General features: G+C 37.7%; 1 long non-coding RNA gene across 2 annotated transcripts in view; it reads left to right on the forward strand.

Annotated features, from left to right (window-relative positions):
* LOC122454514 overlaps positions 1–19,738 on the forward strand; it is a 106,167-nt gene extending 86,429 nt beyond the window's left edge. For both annotated transcript variants that reach the window (XR_006273426.1, XR_006273427.1), the window contains 3 exons: positions 13,674–13,818; positions 19,348–19,453; positions 19,567–19,738. This is a non-coding gene — a long non-coding RNA (uncharacterized LOC122454514). The remainder of the gene's footprint in view (positions 1–13,673; positions 13,819–19,347; positions 19,454–19,566) is intronic.
* The last annotated feature ends 241 nt before the right edge of the window (positions 19,739–19,979 follow it).

A 19,979-nucleotide genomic window follows, 5' to 3' on the forward strand; every position in this document is an offset into this window, starting at 1 on the left:
AATAATATTTCTTCTCAGTGCCTGCACTCAAGCATCTGAATGAGAGTCAGAAGAATATTGCCTTTCATTGAAGTTAATTATCCCAAACATTTAACTTGGTTGGCCACTTCTTCACCTGGAAGCACTTCTCTTTCCTGATTTTAGGACACTTTATTTTCTGTCTAAACTCTATAGATAGAAGATATCTTCTAGTTCTCACAAATGTCAGTACTATCTATGTTACAAAAAAATTCAATTATATGTCTTTGGCTCAAATTCCTCTTCTAACTTTAGGCATGTCTACTGACATCTTCACATGTGTCCTATAGGTATATCAAGCTTACTAAGGTCAAAGTCTTTTCTTTCTTCTTTTCTTCTTTCAGTTTTATTGACCTACAATTGACATACAGCACTGTATAAGTTTAAGGTGTACAGCATAATGACTTACATATACTGTGTAAAACTATATACATTTATCTTAAAACTGAATCCTTCTTAAATATTTCTCATCTCACCAAATAGCACCACTAATCTCTCATTTGTTCAGTCCTTGCTTCTTTTCTCTTTCTCATCCCCACATTCAATCCAGATGCCACTTCCATTGATTTTAATTCTAATACATACCTTAAAAGATGTCATCCCAGCTCCCATCCCTCTTGCTTAGATAAGACGGTGATGGCCTCTGACTTGAACTCTGTTTTTTTATTGCTCCTCTACAGCCAGAGCAAAGGGCTTCCTTGGTGGTATAGTGGTAAAGAACCCCCCTGCCAATGCAGGACTTGATCGCACTTGATTCCTGGGTCGGGAAGATCCCCTGGAGAAAAAATGGCAACTCACTCCAATACTCTTGACTGGAAAATTCCATGGACAGAGGAACCTGGTGGACTACAGTCCATGGGGTCACAAAAGAGTCAGACACAACTTAGTGACTAAACAACTCACAACCAGAACAATATTTTTATAACATACATCTGATAATGCATTTTTCAAAAGGACCTCCAACTGCATTTAGTCCTATAATTATTGAAACTGTTGTGTTCCTGACAATTTCAGTACTCTCATCTCCTCTGTTTCCCCCTTCCAGTTGCATTGGCTTCACTTCTGTCCTTCAAACACTCCAAGTTCTATATAGCTTCAGTGCTTTTGCAAAAACAGTTCTTACTGCAGGGCCTTTGCACAATGCCCCATTTAATACTTCTGCATACACAATCTACTCTTCCCTTTTTGAAGCTGTCTCCTTTTCATTCATCCCTTCTTGACTAAATAGCATCTCCTAAGACTGTTCTTCCTATCATATCTTATGAAGTACAGCTCTGACTTTTACACAGTATTTTCTTTTTATAACAAAAATCTGTTCATTTCTTTTCTATCACTTAGACAAGTTTTAAATAGTAGCATTATTTATTGATTGATTATTATTATGTGCTTTCCCATTGTATTGAAAAATATCTATGAAGGCAAGGTTATATATTTTGCTAATGAGAGCCTGCTGATTTTTAAACACAAAGCCTGACATTTGATATTTGTTAATTAAAATATATTTTGAATCATTAAATGAGTACATATGTTTTCATGGAAAATACATAATTGGTTAGTTGTGTATTTCAGTCGCAAGACTCAGCTGTTACTGGACTTCACAGATTTAATATAGGGTACTATATTTTAGTGACATTTACTTTAAATTTTAGGCATCTATTTATAATAAAGTAATCCTCCTAGTATTGTCTTGGAATTTTTTAACTAAAAAAACTGGAAAGCAAAAGTTATAGATATAAGTTCCCTCTAAAGACTCTGCTTGTTCTTTACTGTCAAATGTATATTTCTTTTGTCAAATGTATACACTCTGAAAATTTTTGATCACCTTTGTCTTCACTCACCTTGCCTCCTCTCAACTCAGAGCTTTCATTCTCAGTAACACTTATTCAGGACTTCTATTCTATTTTGAGTTGTTGCCCATATTTTGAAGCATTTATACCTTTACTCTAGAAGTAGAGTGTACTTATTTTCAAATCCCACTATTACCTTAGAACCCAGTAGTTACTGACTGTCTAATAGTCAGAAAATTGCATCATCCATCACTTTATTTTTGCTATTTATAAATGTCACTTGTGGGTTACCAATTATCAAGTTAAGTCAGTGATAAACAATTTCACATACATGTAAATTCACATAATCAGGATAAGGATATTATGGGGAAATATCTTTTACCAGCCTTCAGATATTACGTACCTCATTAGTCATTACCATACCTCATTAGTCATCTGTCTACAGCTGGACTTCATGACTGACCGAACAATAAGTTGTATTTCATACTCCATATTTATCAGTTCATTATTATTTTGGGGTAGTTGTGGGTTGAGAGGTTCAGTGGTGATAGTCCTTGTGTTCTACTGGAAGTAGTAATTGCAGCATAAACTTTGGCCCTTAGAAGGTATTCAGCTAATCTTGGTTAAATAAATCATTTACTAGTATGTGACTTAAGGTAAGATGCTTAATGGCATCACCACAGCCGCTGATACTACCATCAATAGCAATAACAGCAGCAGCAAAAAATCCAACATTATACATCATTTGCAATCACTTGTACTGCTCCTGTCTTCTCTAGTCTGTCAGTGAATAACATCAGAGAAAACAGTGTGCACATTTCTTTGTCTTTTGATCACAACCTCAATAATATTTCCCCAAGTCTCTCTGTTAATAGTGACATGCCTACACTTTACTTCACCTGTAAAGAAGCTGTCTGACAATTGATGGATCTGGACGAGAGGGTAGCCAATTAGGTAATGGCCTCTAGCAAGAGCAGACTCTGAAGAAGAGTCGCCTTTGAACTATGTGGAGTTGAACTAAAGGGCACAGCTGTTACATAAATCAGAGAGAAAAGAACAAGGTTACACCTGTAGGTTGACTCAACAGCTAGATTTTCTCTGTTCAAATAGTAGAGTAGTATAATGATAGCTAATACAATACTCAGTTTAATTAAGTAATTTTGACTTCAATTTTTTAGATAACTCAAGAGAGTGGGGAATTATATCCAAAATTAAAGCGTTAATTTCAGAAATGGAGACATTGCCCTAAAGGATTTCTATCAGAAAGTAACTCATGGGGAGTCTGTTATTAAGAGACTTAACACTTAGATGGCAAAGAACATTATCAGCAGGACCAGTGGCTATATATTTAAAGCCAGAGATCTAATATCAAATTTATTAAGTAGATATAGAGAACATGTCACAAATATGTTTGTAGATATCTTTCTGTAAGACATTTTTTCTAACTACTTGCTGCAATCTGAACTTGGCTCTGACTTGATAAAGGAAACTAACTGGTCAAAGGAATAGATAAAAGTTTGTGCCCATCTGACTCTAATATATTAGTGTTAATTTTTTTTCCCCATAACAGAGATCATTCATGGTTTATGATTTGTACAAAAGTGCTGAAATTAGAGATGCACTATGGACAAAGACTCTTGCTACTCCCAAGTGTATGTACATTTATCTGCAGGCATCTCAGAATCTAATTATTTTTTCTTTACTGATGTGCTTCCTTTGCCTTCAGAATAGCTAAAAATTAAATTAATTGCAATAATGTTATAATTTTAATGAGAAATAATAAAATGTGAAAAGTCAAGTTTTTATTATGCAATTATATTTCTTTCTCAGCATTTAAACAGTGATATTCACTTGGTGCTGATCCTCAGGGTCCAAGGAAAATTTTATAAAGGTAATAGTTACTTAAGAAGTAAGCTGTATCATGATTTTATCATTTTTAAACTCTCTCTGCAGCTATAGCCTGGGCCCTTAGAAACCTAATTCAACCATCCAAACATACCAAAGTTCAAAGGATAAAATAAATTGTATCTTTTATCAATCTTATTAATTTTTAAATTTAAGATGCCCACTTTTACTAGGCACATTTGTTCTAGAAAGTAAGTGATGTAAATTTTTAAATTTCACAGTAACATGACACTTGATATACTTGGCCTGTGAACACAAACTCAGGATAACTCAATACTAAATATATTGAATTAAAAATAAAAGATCAAACTAAGGAAATTAAGTAAAAATATAAAATGAACCCTTACTTGTGAATAAATTGATGCAGATTACTTTTAGTACGTATTGGAAATGTTTTAACTTAGATAATGATAATTTACACATATGTGGTGCTTTTCAGTTTACAAAGTATTTCACAAACATTTTTCTTCTCCAGGAAGCCCCATGGGAATGGCTAAGCAGGTATTTTTATTACCTAAAAAGAAACTAACTCACAGAAAGGTTATTTGATCATTTTACACAACTGCTAGATAGCAGAACCAGGATTTGATAGAATATAGAATTACTCTATAAATACTGTCACATTCATTTTCCCCTAACAGCCAACAGTATTGTCTATAAATACTCTTAATTGATTGACTGTTTTAGGAAGCAATACACTCTTTAAGATTTTGCCAAATAACTTTGTAGATATTTCATGTGACAATTTGTGTAGTAGCTTGTTTTTCACTAGACTGTACCCTCAAGATTTCTCTCTCTGTATTTAACTAGACGTATGTTTTAAGGGTTGTGTCCTCTGGCTTCCATTAGGCATAAGTGACATCTGTCTGTGCATTAATGAAGCACAAAGGCTGCTTTCCATCAATGAAGGAAGAGATCATTGATTTTGCCCTCATCCTTTGAACTATTTAATTTTACAGCCACCTGAGTCAACTTTTATTCTCTAGCATGTGTTCTAGAATTTTAAAAGGAAAGAAGGCAGAAAAGTTCAACACCTAAGTAGACAGCTTTGGCAAATGTTATTCCTACATTGTTTTACAAGTTCTTTTTTTCTGTAGTAAATGGCAGTGCCTTTCACTGAAGGAGTAATTTATAAATATCTCCTTTTGGTTTAGACTTCTATGGTCCTTATAGAACTCTTAAATTTAGTTCAGAGTATGTTTTTTTTTCCCTTTTGGGAAATAAGAGTGGAACATTTTATTCTCTGATATTAACAGTCTGGTGCTATTAAATAGATATGAGAGAGGTGGAAAACGGACATGCAAAAATCATTCTTCAGGTTTCTTTCCCCTTTTTTTAAATGGCAAGGTTAGAAGGAACATGATCTTCTGAGTTCTGACCGGAAAGATAAAAGGAGCATACCCTGGCATTCAGAAGCCCGCCTGGCACACACAGCTAGGTCATGTTATTCTCCAACTAGACGTAAACTATCTCACAGAATGCCAACCTCAGACAAGGTTACTCTGAGATCATCATAAAAGGAAATAAAGCAAGGCCACTTCATAATTCTGTCTAAGCCCAGACAAAAACAAGGTCACTGTGCCACCCACAAAATATCAAACACCCACTTCCTCATCCAAAATGCATGACTGCTACATCCTATCAGTTGCAGTTTTATTTTCATTCTTGTCTCCCCTCCTTCTCAACTAAGTTTACTGAGATACACAATCACAAAAGTTCCCCTGCTTCCTTTCAGCATGCAGTCTTTTGTAAGCCCCTGCTCCCTTAGATCCTCCTGCTCCAAATAATCCAATCAAAACCAAAATCCAATGAAAGGTTCTTTCTAACCATCTCTTCCTGAGACACCCCACAATTCCCAATACAGCAAATATTAAACCAAACCTATCTCAACTAGAAATGTATTCCTGGTAATCTTGGCTGCAGAATATTGACACATTTTTCATTTTTGTCTCAGTTTACTACTAGTTTTTTTGAAATTAAATTATTTAGGTACTTTGGTCTTCATTTTTCCTCTGTAAAATGGAGATGTTTATATTTACCATAAGATTGTTAAGGTGTTCATTGAGGTAAGCAATTTAAAGTAGCCCAATCATGTTTAACACAGGAAGTAATAAATATTATTTATTTCATTTCATAGTATTTTCTTTTTCCTTCTTTTTCTAATTTCCCCCAAATTTAATTGTGATAGTTTTCTCAGTTGTTTGATACATGATTTGCAACTCATATGATTTTTAAAATCTAAAAAAGAAACCTTTTTAGGTAGTTCTTTGTCTGTTCAGTGGTTAGGACTCTGTGTCTCCAATGCAGGGGGCATGGGTTTGATCCTTGGTCAAAGAACTTAAGTAAAACAATGCAAAGAAATACAGGAAAGCAATAGAATGGGAAAGACTAGAGAACTCTTTAAGAAAACTGGAGATATCAAGGGAACATTTAATGCTAGGATGGGCAAGATAAAGGACAGAAAATGTTAGAACCTGACAGGAGAAGAAGAAATTAAAAAGAGGTGGCAAGAATACACAGAAGAACTATATGAAAAAGGTCTTAATGACCTGGATAGCCATAATGTGTGATCACTCACCTAGAGCCAGACATCATTGAGTGTGAAGTCAAGTGGGCCTTAGGCAGTATTACTGTGAACAAAGCTACTAGAGGTGATGGAGTTCTAGCTGAGCTATTTCAAATCCTAAAAGATGATGCTACTAAAGTGCTGCACTCAATAAGCCAGCAAATTTGGGAAACTCAGTACTGACCACTGGACTGAAAAAAAGTCAGTTTTCATTCCAGTCCCAAAGAAGGGCAATGCTAAAGAATGTTCAAACTACTGTACAGTTGCATTCATTTCACATACTAGTAAGGTTATGCTAAAAATCCTTTTATCTAAGCTTCAAAAGTACAAAAACCAAGAACTTCCAGACGTACAAGCTGGGATTAGAAAAGGCAGAGGAGCCAGAGATCAAGGTGCTAGTATTCATTGGATTACAGAGAAAGTAACAGAATTCCAGAAAAATGTCTACTTCTGCTTAACTTCCTATGCTAAATAAAGCCTTTGACTGTATGAAGTGTTAGTCACTCAGTCCGACTCTTTGTGACCCCATGGACTGTAGCCCTCCACGTTACTCTGTCCATGGAATTTTCCAGTCAAGAATAATGGAGTGGGTTGCCATACCCTTCTCCAGGGGATAGTTCTGCCCAGGGATCAAACATGGGTCTCACGTATTGCAGATAGATTCTTTACCATCTAAGCCACCAGGGAAGCTTTGACTGTATGAAGCACAACAAACTGTGGAAAATTCTTGATGAGATGAGAATACCAGACGACCTTATCTGCCTCCTGAGAGACCTATTTGCAGGTCAAAAAACAACAGTTAGAACCAGACATGGAACCATGGACTGGTAGGGCAAGGATGATGACAAGGCATCACCCTGCTTATTTAACTTCTATGCAGAGTACATCATGTGAAATGCTGGGCTGGATGAGTCACAGGCTGGAATCAAGACTGCTGGGAGAAATATTTACAAACATCAGTTATGGAGATGATACCACTCTAATGGCAGAAAATGAAGATGAACTAAAGAGCCTCTTAATGAGGGTGAAAGAGGAGAGTGAAAAAGCTGGCTTAAAACTCAACATTAAAAAACAGAGATCATGGCATCTGGTTCCATCATTTCATGGGTATTAGATAGGGAAAAAGTGAAAGCAGGGACAGATTTTATTTTCTTGGACTCCAAAATCATGCAGATGGTGATTGCAGCCATGAAATTAAAAGACATTGCACGTTGGAAGAAAAGCTATGACAAACCCAGACAGTGTATTAAAAAGCAGAGGCATCACTTTGCAGACAAAGGTCTGTATAGTTGTTGGTCCTTTATTTTATTTATTTATTTATTTATTTATTTTTTTATTAGTTGGAGGCTAATTACTTCACAACATTTCAGTGGGTTTTGTCATACATTGATATGAATCAGCCATAGAGTTACATGTATTCCCCATCCCGATCCCCCCTTTCACCTCCCTCTCCACCCGATTCCTCTGGGTCTTCCCAGTGCACCAGGCCCGAGAACTTGTCTCATGCATCCCACCTGGGCTGGTGATCTGTTTCACCATAGATAATATACATGCTGTTCTTTCGAAACATCCCACCCTCACCTTCTCCCACAGAGTTCAAAAGTCTGTTCTGTATTTCTGTGTCTCTTTTTCTGTTTTGCATATAGGGTTATCGTTACTATCTTTCTAAATTCCATATATATGTGTTAGTGTGCTGTAATGTTCTTTATCTTTCTGGCTTACTCCACTCTGTATACAGAGTGAAGTTGTTGGTCCTTTAATAGACTGGAACCTGGTGGTCCAGAGTCGACGATGAGAAAGTGAAAGAAGGAAAGAGGCTAATATTCCCTGGGTTACACAGCCGGTTTTTGTGTTCCAGGGAATCAGCCAGAAATAGAGAGATAAAGAGAGGAAGAGAAAGAAAGAAAGAAAGACACAGGGATCAAAGCTCTGATGGAGCAAAGGTGTTTTAATCAACATGATGTGGGCATATATACTGTCTTACAAGGTAGTTATTCTCAGCAAAGATAAAGATTAAAATTCCAGACTTACAAAACACAAGATGACCCCTATTAAAGAGAGAAGAGGGTACTTATCACCATAATGAGAAACTAACAAAGGAAATGCCTGGAATCCTCAGCCCCAGGAAAGGTGTGCCTCTCCTTTTAATTCCTGAATATTCAGGAATTAATAAGGACCAAAGGATTCCTGACAGATCCAAAACAGCACACAGGAAGCCTCCTGTTAAATGCTTCCTGACATATAGTCAAAGCTATGGTTTTTCCAGTAGTCCTGTATGGAGGTGAGAGTTGGACCATAAAGAATGCTGAACGCTGAAGAATTGATGCTTTTGAATTATGGTGCTGAAGAAGACTCTTGAGAATCACTTGGTCTGCAAGGAGATCAAAGCAGTCAATCCTAAAGGAAATCAGTCCTGAATATTCATTGCAAGGTCTGATGCTGAAGCTGAAGCTCCAATACTTGATCCACCTGATGCGAAGAGTCGTCTCATCAGAAAGGACCCTGCTGCTGGACAAGTTGAAGGCAAAAGGAGAAGGGATCATCAGAGGATGAGATGCTTAGATAGAATCACCTACTCAGTGGACATGAATTTGAGCAAACTTCAGGAGAGAGTGAAGAACAGGGAAGCCTGGCACACTGCAGTCCATGGGGTTTCAAAGAGTTGGTCATAACTTAGCAACTGAACAGCAACCCACTCCAATATTCTTGCCTGGAAAATTCCATGGACAGTGGAGTGTGGCGGGCTACAGTCCATGGGATCACAAAGAGTCAGACACAGCTGAGCAGCTGTGTACACAGAAGATCATGTATGCTCCGTGGTGCAGCCAAAAAAGAAAAAGAAAAGAAACCTTCCTTTCAACTGTTTAATTGGGGATCAGAATTTTGATAATATGTTTGCAGTTTTATAACTATTTTCCTTTCTTTGCTTTACTGTCTTCATACTCTGAGAAATATTGTTGCCCCTGGAATTCATTTATGAAAACCCTGAGTTCCAGGGTGTGAGCTGGGCAAAGTGGGCACCAATGAATTAGATGTCACCCTGCCATCAAATAATACATATTCATCTCCAGTAATATTTCAAGTATCAGTCATACTAATAGTTCTTATGTTCCTAGTCCAGTGTATCTGGGGTTTATGACACAGTCCAACAGTCCTAGTGCTACACCAAGCTTCTCATTTGGTGAGATGGGATTCAGTGACAAATAGGGTAATAAATTCAGAGAATAATCCAATTTAGATACACTCTCAAAATACTTAAATAGAAATCTGACAGATATAAAAGGAAAAATTGAAAAACTCTTCATTCTCTGGGAATCCTAATAGAAACTATAAACTAAGCAGGCAAAAATAATGAGATGAACTGAGGAATGTGAACAACAAGAGAAGCTATCTGTATCATGTGTTTGTGTGTGTGTAGATTCACCCAAAAATCCAAGCAAAATCATGGTTTTTAGACATATGCAGAACATTTATAAGACTCAACCCCATTCCAAATGACAAAAGAAGCCTTGGCGGGGGTGGTGGTGGTTTAGTCGCCAAGTCGTGTCTGACTCTTGTGACCCCATGGATTGTAGCCCACCAGGCTCCTCTGTCCATGGGATTTTCCAGGCAAGAATACTGGGGGGATTTGCCATTCCCTTCTGCAGGGGATCTTCCCAACTCGGGGTTCAAACCTGGATCGTTTGCATTTCAGGAGGACTCTTTACCATCTGAGCCACCAGCGAAGCCCAAAGGAAGCCTTAAGAAATAGCAAAGAACTGGTAATCAGTCAGTTCAGTTGCTCAACTGTGTCTGAATCTTTGCTACCCCTGCAGCATGCCAGGCCTCCCTGTCCATCACCAACTCCCGAAGCTTGCTCAAACTCATGTCCCTTGACTCGGCGATGCCATCCAAGCATCTCATCCTCTGTCATCCCCTTCTCCTCCTGCCTTCAATCTTTTCCAGCATCAGGGTCTTTTCCAGTGAGTCAGTCTTCACATCAGGTCACCAAAGTATTGGAGTTTCGGCTTCAGCATCAGTCCCTCCAATTAATATTCAAGGCTGATTTCATCTAGGATCAACTGATTTGATCTCCTTGCAGTCGAAGGGATTCTCAAGAGTCTTCTTCAACACCACAGTTCAAAAACATCAATTCTTCAGTGCTCAGCTTTCTTTATGATCCAACTCTCACATAAATACGTAACTACTGGAAAAACCATAGCTTTGACTAGATGGACCTTTGTCTGCAAAGTAATGTCTCTGCTTTTTACTATGCTGTCTAGGTTGGTCATATCTTTTCTTCCAGAGAGCAAGTGTCTTTTAATTTCAGGGTTGTGGTCACCATCTGCAGTGATTTTGGAGTCCAAGAAAATAAAATTTTTCACTGTTTCCCCATTGATTTGCCTTGAGGTAATGAGACTGGATGCCATGATCTTAGTTTTTTGAATGTTGAGATTTAAGCTAGCATTTTCTACTCTCCTCTTTCACATTCAACAGGAGGCTCTTTAGTTCCTCTTTGCTTTCTGCCATAAGGGTGGTGTCATCTGCATATCTGAGGTTATTGATATTTCTCCTGGCAATCTTGATTCCAGCTTGGGCTTCATCCAGTGTGGCATTTTGCATGATGTACTCTGCATATAAGTTAAATAAGCATGGTGACAATATACAGCCTTGATATATTGCCTTCCCAATTTTGAACCAGTCCATGGCTCTGTGTCCAGTTCTAATGGTTGATTCCTGACCTGCATACAGATTTCTCAGAAGGCATGTAAGGTGGTCTGGTATTCCCAACCCTTTAAGAATTTTTCAACAACAACAACAGCAGAAAATAATTTTTCAGTTTGTTGTGATCCACACAGTCAATGGCTTTAGCATAGTCAATGAAGCAGAACTAGATGTTTTTCTGGAACTCTCTTACTTTTTCTATGATCCAATGGATGTTTGTAATTTGATCTCTGGTTCCTCTGCCTGGTGGCTCAGATGGTAAGACATCTGCCTAAAATTCAGGAGACCTGGATTTGATCCCTGAGTTGGGAAGATCCCCTGGATAAGGAAATAGCAACCCACTCCAGTATTCTTGCCTGGAAAATCCCATGGACAGGGGAGCCTAGTAGCCTAAAGTCCATGGGGTCGCAAAGAGTTGGACATGACTGAGTGACTTCACTTTTCCTCTGCATTTTCTAAATCCAGCTTAAACATCTGGAAGTTCTTGGTTCACATACAGTTGAAGCTTGGCTTGGACAATTTTTATCTTTACTTTGCTAGTGTGTGAGATGAGTGCGACTGTGCAGTAGTTTGAACATTTTTTGGCATTGCCTTTCTTTCAGACTGGAATGAAAACTGACTTTTTCCAGTTCTGTAGCCACCTCTGAGTTTTCCAAATTTGCTGGCATATTGAGTGCAGCATTTTCACAGCATTATATTTTAGTTTTTTGAAATAGTTCAGCTGGAATTCCATCAATTCCACTCACTTGGTTCATAGTGATGCTTCCTAAAGCCCAACTGACTTTGTACTCCAGGATGTCTGGTTCTAGGTGAGTGATCACACCATCATGGTTATCTGGGTCATTCAGATCATTGTGTGTAGTTCTTGTGTGTATTCCTGCCTTCTCTTATTAATATATACTGCTTCTGTTAGGTCCATACCATTTCTGTCCTTTATTGTGCCCATCTTTGCATGAAATGTTCCCTTGGTGTTTCTAATTTTCTTGAAGAGATCTCTAGTCTTCCATTCTGTTGTTTTCTTCTGTTTCTTTGCATTGATCACAGAGGTAGGCTTTGTTATCTCTCCGTGCTGTTTTTTGGAACTCTGCATTCAGACGGGTATATCTTTCCTTTTCTCCTTGGCCTTTCACTTCTCTTCTTTTCTTAGCTATTTGTAAGACCTCTTCAGATGACTATTTTGCCTTTCTTTTTCTTAGGGATGGTTTTGATCATCCCCTTCTATACAATGTTAATGAAGCTTCATCCATAGTTCTTCAGGCAATCTATCATATCTAATCCCTTGAATCTATTTGTCCCTTCCACTGTATAATCATAAGGTACTTGATATAGGTCATACCTGAATGGTCTAGTGGTTTTCCCTACTTTCTTAAATTTAATTCTGAATTTTGCAATAAGGTGTTCATGATCTGAGTGACAGCTATCTCCCAGTCTTATGTTGCTGACTGTATAGAGCTTTCCCATCTTTGGCTGCAAACAATGTAATTAATCTGATTTTGGTAATGACTATCTGGTGATGTCCATGTGTAGAGTCATCTCTTGTATTGTTGAAAGATGGCAAGTGATCTGACTAGTACGTACTCTTGGCAAAACCGTTAGCCTTTGCCCTCCTTCATTTTGTACTCCAAGACCAAACTTACCTGTTACTCGAGATATCTGTTTACTTCCTACTTTTGCATTCATATACCCTATGATGAAAAGGCCATCTTTTTGGGGTGTTAGTTCTAGAAGGTCTTGTAGGTCTTCATGGAACCATTCAACTTCAGCTTCTTTGATATTAGTGGTTGGGGCATAGACTTGGATTACTGTGATACTGAATGGTTTGCTTTGGAAATGAACAGAGATCATCCTGTCATTTTTGAGATTGCACCCAAGCACTGCATTTCAGACTGTTTTGTTGACTTTGAGGGCTACTTCATTTCTTCTAAGGGATTCTTGCTCACAGTAGTAGGCGTAACATTCATCTGAATTAAATTCACCCATTCTGGTCCATTTTAGTTCACTGATTCCTAACATGTTAATCTTCACTCTTGCCATCTCCTGTTTGACCACTTTCAATTTACCTTGATTCATGGACCTAATATTCCAGGTTCCTATGCAATATTGTTCTTTACAGCATCGGACTTAACTGCCATCATCAGTGACATCCACAACTGGGTGTTTTTTGTTTGTTTGTTTGTTTGTTTTGTTTTGCTTTGACTCAACCTCTACATTCTTTCCTGAGCTATTTCTCCACTCTTCTCCAGTAGCATGCTGGGCACCTACTGACTTGGGACGTTCATCTTCCAGTGTCATTTCTTTTTGCCTTTTCATACTGTTCATGGCATTCTCAAGGCAAGAATACTGGAGTAGTTTGCCATTCTCTTCTCCACTGGAACCACATTTTGTCATAATGGTCCAGTGTCATGGTGGTTTTGTCATGGCTCCACCATGATCCATCCATCTTGGGTGGCCCTACAGGCCATGACTCAGTTTCATTGAATTAGACAAGGGTTTGATCCATTTGATCAGCTTTGTTTTCTGTGATTGTGGTTTTTATTGTGTCTGCTCTCTGATGGATAAGGATAAGAGGCTTGTGGAAGTTTCCTTATGGGAGAATCTGGCTGTGGGGAATCTGGGTCTTGCTCAGGGCTATCCTAAGTAGATCTTTAATCCAATTTTCTGTTGATGGGTGAGGCAGTGTTCCCTCCCTTTAGGCTGGCCTGAGGCCAAACTACGCAGGGGTAACAGCAGTAACCGGCATGCCCTGCAGCTCCCACAACCATTGTATTCAGTGCCCCTGACCCCATGGCAGGCCACTGTTGACCCACAGCTCTGCCGGAGACTCCTGGACACTCACAGGTAAGTCTGGCTTAGCCTCTTGTGGGGTCACTACTCCTGTCTGCTGGGTTTTGGTTTTGTTTGTGCCCTCCAAGAGTCTTTTTCACCAGTCCAGTTAAGTTCTGTAATGAGATCCCACTGGCCTTCAAAGTCAAATTCCCTGGGAGTTCTCAGAATTGGTAATACATGGACAATATTCTCTGGCTAAAATTCAATAAAACTAAGAGTAAGCAGTAGGTCTGGAGCATTTCCAATTCTCTTTTCCAAAGCTAAAGGCTCTCTGGGACCCAGTGCCACTGCTGTTGAAGTAGAAAAATATTAAAAATAAAAACAATGACTCTTAAGAAGCCAGTACTTGATCACACTTCATCTTCTTGCCTTTTCATCCTTCCCAAACTTTCCCTACATATACTGTCCAGATAATTGCTTAAGAAGAACAATTTAAAAAGAGAAAGGAAACATATACAAACTAATAAAATGGCAGTAGATCAGTACAAGAGGGATAAGCATAGGGATAAGCATAGTTTTGGTTGACAGAATGGGTTAAATAATATTCTCCGGTCTGGTATGACTAGAGCAGAAGTATTGAGTAGGAGATAATATGGCATATGATTGAGCATGAAGAGAGCAACCACATCAAGCACTTTGGGAAATTTTATACAAAAGAGTTTAGAATGGAAGCAGTAACCAATGGAGAACAACTTTGTTTTCTGAAATTATAAAATTGGACTCCTAGGAAACTCAGTTTGACAACTGTATAAGCATTTCAAGAAGGAGAGACAGAATTTGAAGAAAGAACATTTATGAGGTGATAAATATTTGATACCAGAAAACGTCAGAGTCAAGCAGGTGGATAGTTAAATGATGGTGTGCACCAGCATAAGAGGCCAATGTTTTGGTTATTGCTTCCACAGTGGTATGCTCAAGTCATCCCTGATAAATATTTTTATCTGAGCTCAAAGGAAGTAATGAGAGCAAGAAGTTCAGAGACCAGTGTGTAAAGGAAATTGAAAAAAGAGAGGTGGCTCAGTAGCAGAGAAATGAGTGGAGTCATTTTATAATCGATGAAGATATGAGTCCCACCATGCTTACCACCTTCACTTCTCATTCTGCCAAACACACTGGCAAGTGGGAAAAAATGGAAATCCAGGAACAGAAATCTGTTCTTTCATCCACATAAGGAAAAACAGTGTGATGCTACAGGGCATTTTGAATTTAATCCAATCCAGCTATAATCTTGAAGCTTCTATAAAGCTTAAGAAGCTTCTTGGCATAGAGAGCCCCAGTGTTGATATCCAAAGAGGAAAGAAGGGAAATAATACTTTGGCAGCTTTTCTCTCCCTATTTTTCTCTTTCTTATACCTTTTCCCTCATGACTTTTTCTTTATCTTTATATCTGAGTTGGGGAAACCAGTATTGCTGCTGCTGCTAAGTCGCCTCAGTCGTGTCCGACTCTGTGCGACCCCAGAGATGGCAGCCCACCAGGCTCCCCCATCCCTGAGATTCTCCAGGCAAGAACACTGAAGTGGGTTGCCATTTCCTTCTCCAAAACTAGTGTTAAGATGGATGAAAAAATGCTATCATGGTCTTTTTCTTGTTGTTCTGATAGATCTTTAAAAATTTAAATATTTTGGAAAAGTTTAAAAGACTGATTTTTTTTAATATTGAAGCAATATGAATATGGATTTTAATTTAGCTTTTATTATATATTGAAATAAATTCCACTCAGTGATTTACTTAAGAAAAATTCAGAACACTAGATATTGAGGAAATAATTTTATTCTCTTAATTAATTGCATGTGTATTTTATTATATTGTAGATGTTTGAAATAAAAATATTACCCCATTGATTTAATCATGTATAACACAGAGTGATTAAAAGAAATTTTGAGCTCCATGTTTTAATTAAATTTTTTTGTAAGTATAAATGAACAATTAGTAAAATTTTGCTGTATAATCCTCTAAATAACCTTTCTTAACAATATATTTCATAGTTTATTTTTTCTCATTTATCTTACTTTAATCTAAAATTTCATAGAAGTATAATTTAACACACATTTTCAATTAGATATTTTCATAGCTATTGTAGCTAGTAGCTACAAAATACTTCTGAGCACCTTCATCAGAGCAAAGCTCCCACATCATAACTAGCTCAATAAAGCTGGTTAAACATTTGCTGAGAAAAGAAATAAAAACCAATTTTGCCTTCAGTTAAAAAAAAGGACAGCCTGAGGTATCCAGATCATCAACAGACTCAGCTGTCATTAAAAGAATGTTCAGATATCGAATTTTTCATTTAATTACCATTTGAACTTTGATAGTATTTTATAAATCATAAGGCTGTATTAGTAGGGTCCCAGCAGGAAACAGAGGACACAATTAATTGGATAATTGAGGAGAGTTTAATAAACTTCCGAAGGCATGGACAGGATTTAAGGGTACCAGTAAGGTACTTGAAGTTCCCTAGGCTAATAACTGAAGTCATATTTATCCTAAGGCTAAAAGATGGAGTGATCCCTGGAACACAGAGAAATGGAGAGGATCACCTGAGTGGCGGTGTGGTCTCTGAGGGAAGACACACAGAGAATAGATACCCTAATGTCGTTCTCCCGCCAGCCCTGCGGTGCTTCCCATTAATCAGAGTCATAGGTAAGCCTCAGTGCTTGGAACTCCACTGTTGCACTTTGTCCTAGTCAGTTTTACCTCCAAGACACAGAGCTGAGTAGAGAAAGACTGAAAAATTATACACGGGAGAAAAACAGAATACAGCCAGCTTATTGGCTCAGAAGGAGAATTTAAACACCCACTCAGAAAGTGTTTATTGAACATCTATTGTATATTGTGTTAGGCACTGGGGATAAAAATATGAACAGAATGTAATTCTCACAAGTGGAAAAACAACATGGGCTTTTTTTTTTTTTTTTTTCTTTTTCATTTTTTTCTTTCCTTCAGAAGCATGCAGATTAAAAAGGGACTAAGGAAAACAAAAACAGGAAAAACTTCATTATATAGAAAAGATATTATGAATTATAAAATATTCACTCCTAGAAAAAAATAGAAGAAAAAACTACTCTACATCCAAGCCTCCATCTGCCTCGAAAGAAAAAGGCTTGCAAAAATTATTCTGGACCTAAAAATTCCTATAAATGAATAGTAGGCCCAAGTTATATGAGGAGGCACAGGGAATTGATTCATGCTTAATAAACCCTGCAATTAATAAAACCTTGTTCCTGGGCTGCTCTGTCCTCTGGGGAGCTCTCAGTATTTTATAGCCCTTGTCTAAGAAGCCTTATAACTCCTCTGTGTTATAAAGAATGGAGTAAGTATGACAATTGGGTGGGTATTTTTTTCTCCGTCTTCTGTACCTGGGATCCTTTACTGGGGAATCAATGTTTTACAGTTCTGTTTTTTGCACTTTATACAACTACTGAAGGGTAGCTTTCTTTGCCTGCACTAATTATGTCCAGATTGCTGGAGATCGTACATCATCCAGTGGTTAAATTTTAATTAATTAAAAGAATGTTAACTAAGCCTTTTGTATATTTAACCAAAATATAAATAAGCACTACTTTCCTTAGTTTTCCTTTGACCTTAAGCTTAATTCTGTACTTGATAAAATGTTCTGTGGTACAATTCTAGACTGAATGTGACAGACAGTAGTGATAAAAGTGACCCATTTAATAATTGATTGTTTCCTTATTCTCCTCTCAGTTGCTTAAAAAACACATGCCTGCTTATGCACGTATTGCTGAGGTTGATTTGTATGGCTTAAAGCCATTGTGAGTTTCTTCCAGACCATTGCTTACCTAGCCCCTGCTACAGTTGTCATTAAGACTTCAGTACAAGCAAGAGGATGCCTTTCCCAGCCGCTCAAGACACCTTAGTGTTTTGTATTCCTGAAACTGACAGATGGATGAAAATTCTCTGTTAGGAAATGAGATAACCCACATGTCAATTGGAGTTTCCTAGCCCTTTGGGACTCGCCTGGACAGCTGTTTGTGTCTAATGGAAGCCAAAGTAGCCCTCAAACTCCTGCACTTTGAGGGGAGGATGGTGCCTGTGTTTTCCAGGTCCCTTCTACCTCCCATTTCCTTCCTTTCCTACATACAATCATTCCAATGACATTTATGCAGACATGAAACAGATTCTAGCCTAATTTTCCCCTAACATGCACTCCTCATACAAAATGTCCTCAAGTGTTGTAGAATTGGAGAGGTGTGAGAAGGTAAAAGGACATTTATAGTGGAAATAACTTCACATTGAACCCTGGCACTTTAAAATATTAGTCTCTGCTTTTCCAGTAAATTTCCGAAGACCCTCCCCACCTAAGGACCTCTGCACCTCAGCTTCCTCCCCCGCCCCCATCTGCTTCCCTCTCTCTGCACTTCCCTCTATGTTCTCCTCCTTCCTAAGAGAGATTAAAATTCCTCCCTTTGTCTCAAGGAGGCTTTTTCATCTTTTAGCTTTGCTGTGGCTTCTCCTACCAACATCTATAGTCTTAGGATCTTACAATACCAACTGCTTTATTGAGGTTCTTCCCCAGAGAAAGACTTGTTCTCTCTATAAGGGGTAAATGGACAATTATTAAGGTAATAGCATTTTACACTTTGCCATGGTGGGACATATACTTTCTAACAAGATAACCTAGTATTTCCTTTCTATTTTCTCCTGTAACCTTGAGAGATGAAGAAAAAATTTTACTTACATAATAAAGTAATTACAAATTTGGCAGCCATATGTTTTTGACAATAGAAGTGCATTATTTCAGTGTATTGATAATATAATTTGAGAGCCTGAACACATGCAGGTTGAACTTATGAGTTCTTTGGTTCATAAGTTAAGGACAGTCTTACATAGATTTGGGAACCAAATAGGAAAATATAAGATGTGCTAGGCTGAAGTTGTATATTTTCAGATTTATTTATTTATTTTTTTTTGGTATCTGAACCTTGAAAAGTAGGATAGGTGGTGTGATTTTTAAAGACCTGAGATGATCAATCCTAATTTTCTACATTATTTACAAACCGGCTTTTGGATGTCTAAAATCTCTTTGAACCAAAGTTTGTCTTCTGAGAATAAGTAATATTAAGGCAGAATCACAGAAAATGCACTAAGCATCTGAAAGGGAGGGGAAGTGAGTCAAAAGGGAAGGGCTGCAGTCACCTGAGCTAAATTTCAGCTGTGCTAGGAAAGCAGCAAAGCAGAAGGCATCAGGGTTACTTGCTGCTTGTGTCTCTGACCTTTACTATTCAAAGTATGTATTAAATTGAGAAGTTCTCTGGTTGGTGACAAAGTGGATGTCCTATGGCTTTTGTATCTTAGAAGATAACTCAGGACAGGGCTTAAGTTCAGATTTATTGCAGTGCTATGAGTGGAAAAAAAAATAAAGCAAGGTAAAAGAAGATATCAGGGGTATAGAGGACTCATCAGGGTCAAAGAGAAAGTAAATGGAAATTGGAAGATATTTTTGTGTCATTTATGTCCTGATGCTCTTTTAATTTCATTTAAAATGAGTAATTTACCATGAACAAAAATGCTCTCATGGCCCAGACTCCAAGATGTACTCCAGACAGAAATACCTGCAAAGGAAAAATCAGGACAATGGACAGCACCAGAAAAGGCCACCTTTGACCAGGCTGGGGAGCTCCTCTTAGAGGTGTGTTCTTTTCTTTCTTTCTTTCTTCTCTTTTTTTTTTAGTTGAATATTTACAATATTGCGTTAGTTTCGGGTATACAGTATAATGAGTTGGTTTTTTGTTTTGTTTTCAGGAAATGTCTTGAATATATTCAGAGTCAAGGCCTCTCCCAGAATGATTACACTGTTACAGTCTTGCCATTGGGCTTCCCAGAATAAAGCATAACGTCTGGATTTGAAGAGATCCTTACAGATACTATTTGGCTGAATACATTCAACATATAGTTTACATACAGATCAATAAAGATTGAGTTCCAATTGAACCCACGTCTTAGCTTCTAATTGTTTCCTCCAAATTACAGTATAAAGGAATCACTTTTGCATTTTCCTAACTGAATCAGGAATTTTAACTTATTTACTTTCACAGACTATGACCTAGGAGTACAAATACTCACCTAACTAAAAGCCTAGTGGACCACTTAGCAGAAAGCTTTTTTTCCTCCTAGCGCTTACTTATAGAAATCCAATAGGGCTTCACTCCCTTAGC

This window comes from Cervus canadensis, chromosome 16 (assembly GCF_019320065.1).
Source record: "Cervus canadensis isolate Bull #8, Minnesota chromosome 16, ASM1932006v1, whole genome shotgun sequence".
NCBI lineage: Eukaryota > Metazoa > Chordata > Mammalia > Artiodactyla > Cervidae > Cervus > Cervus canadensis.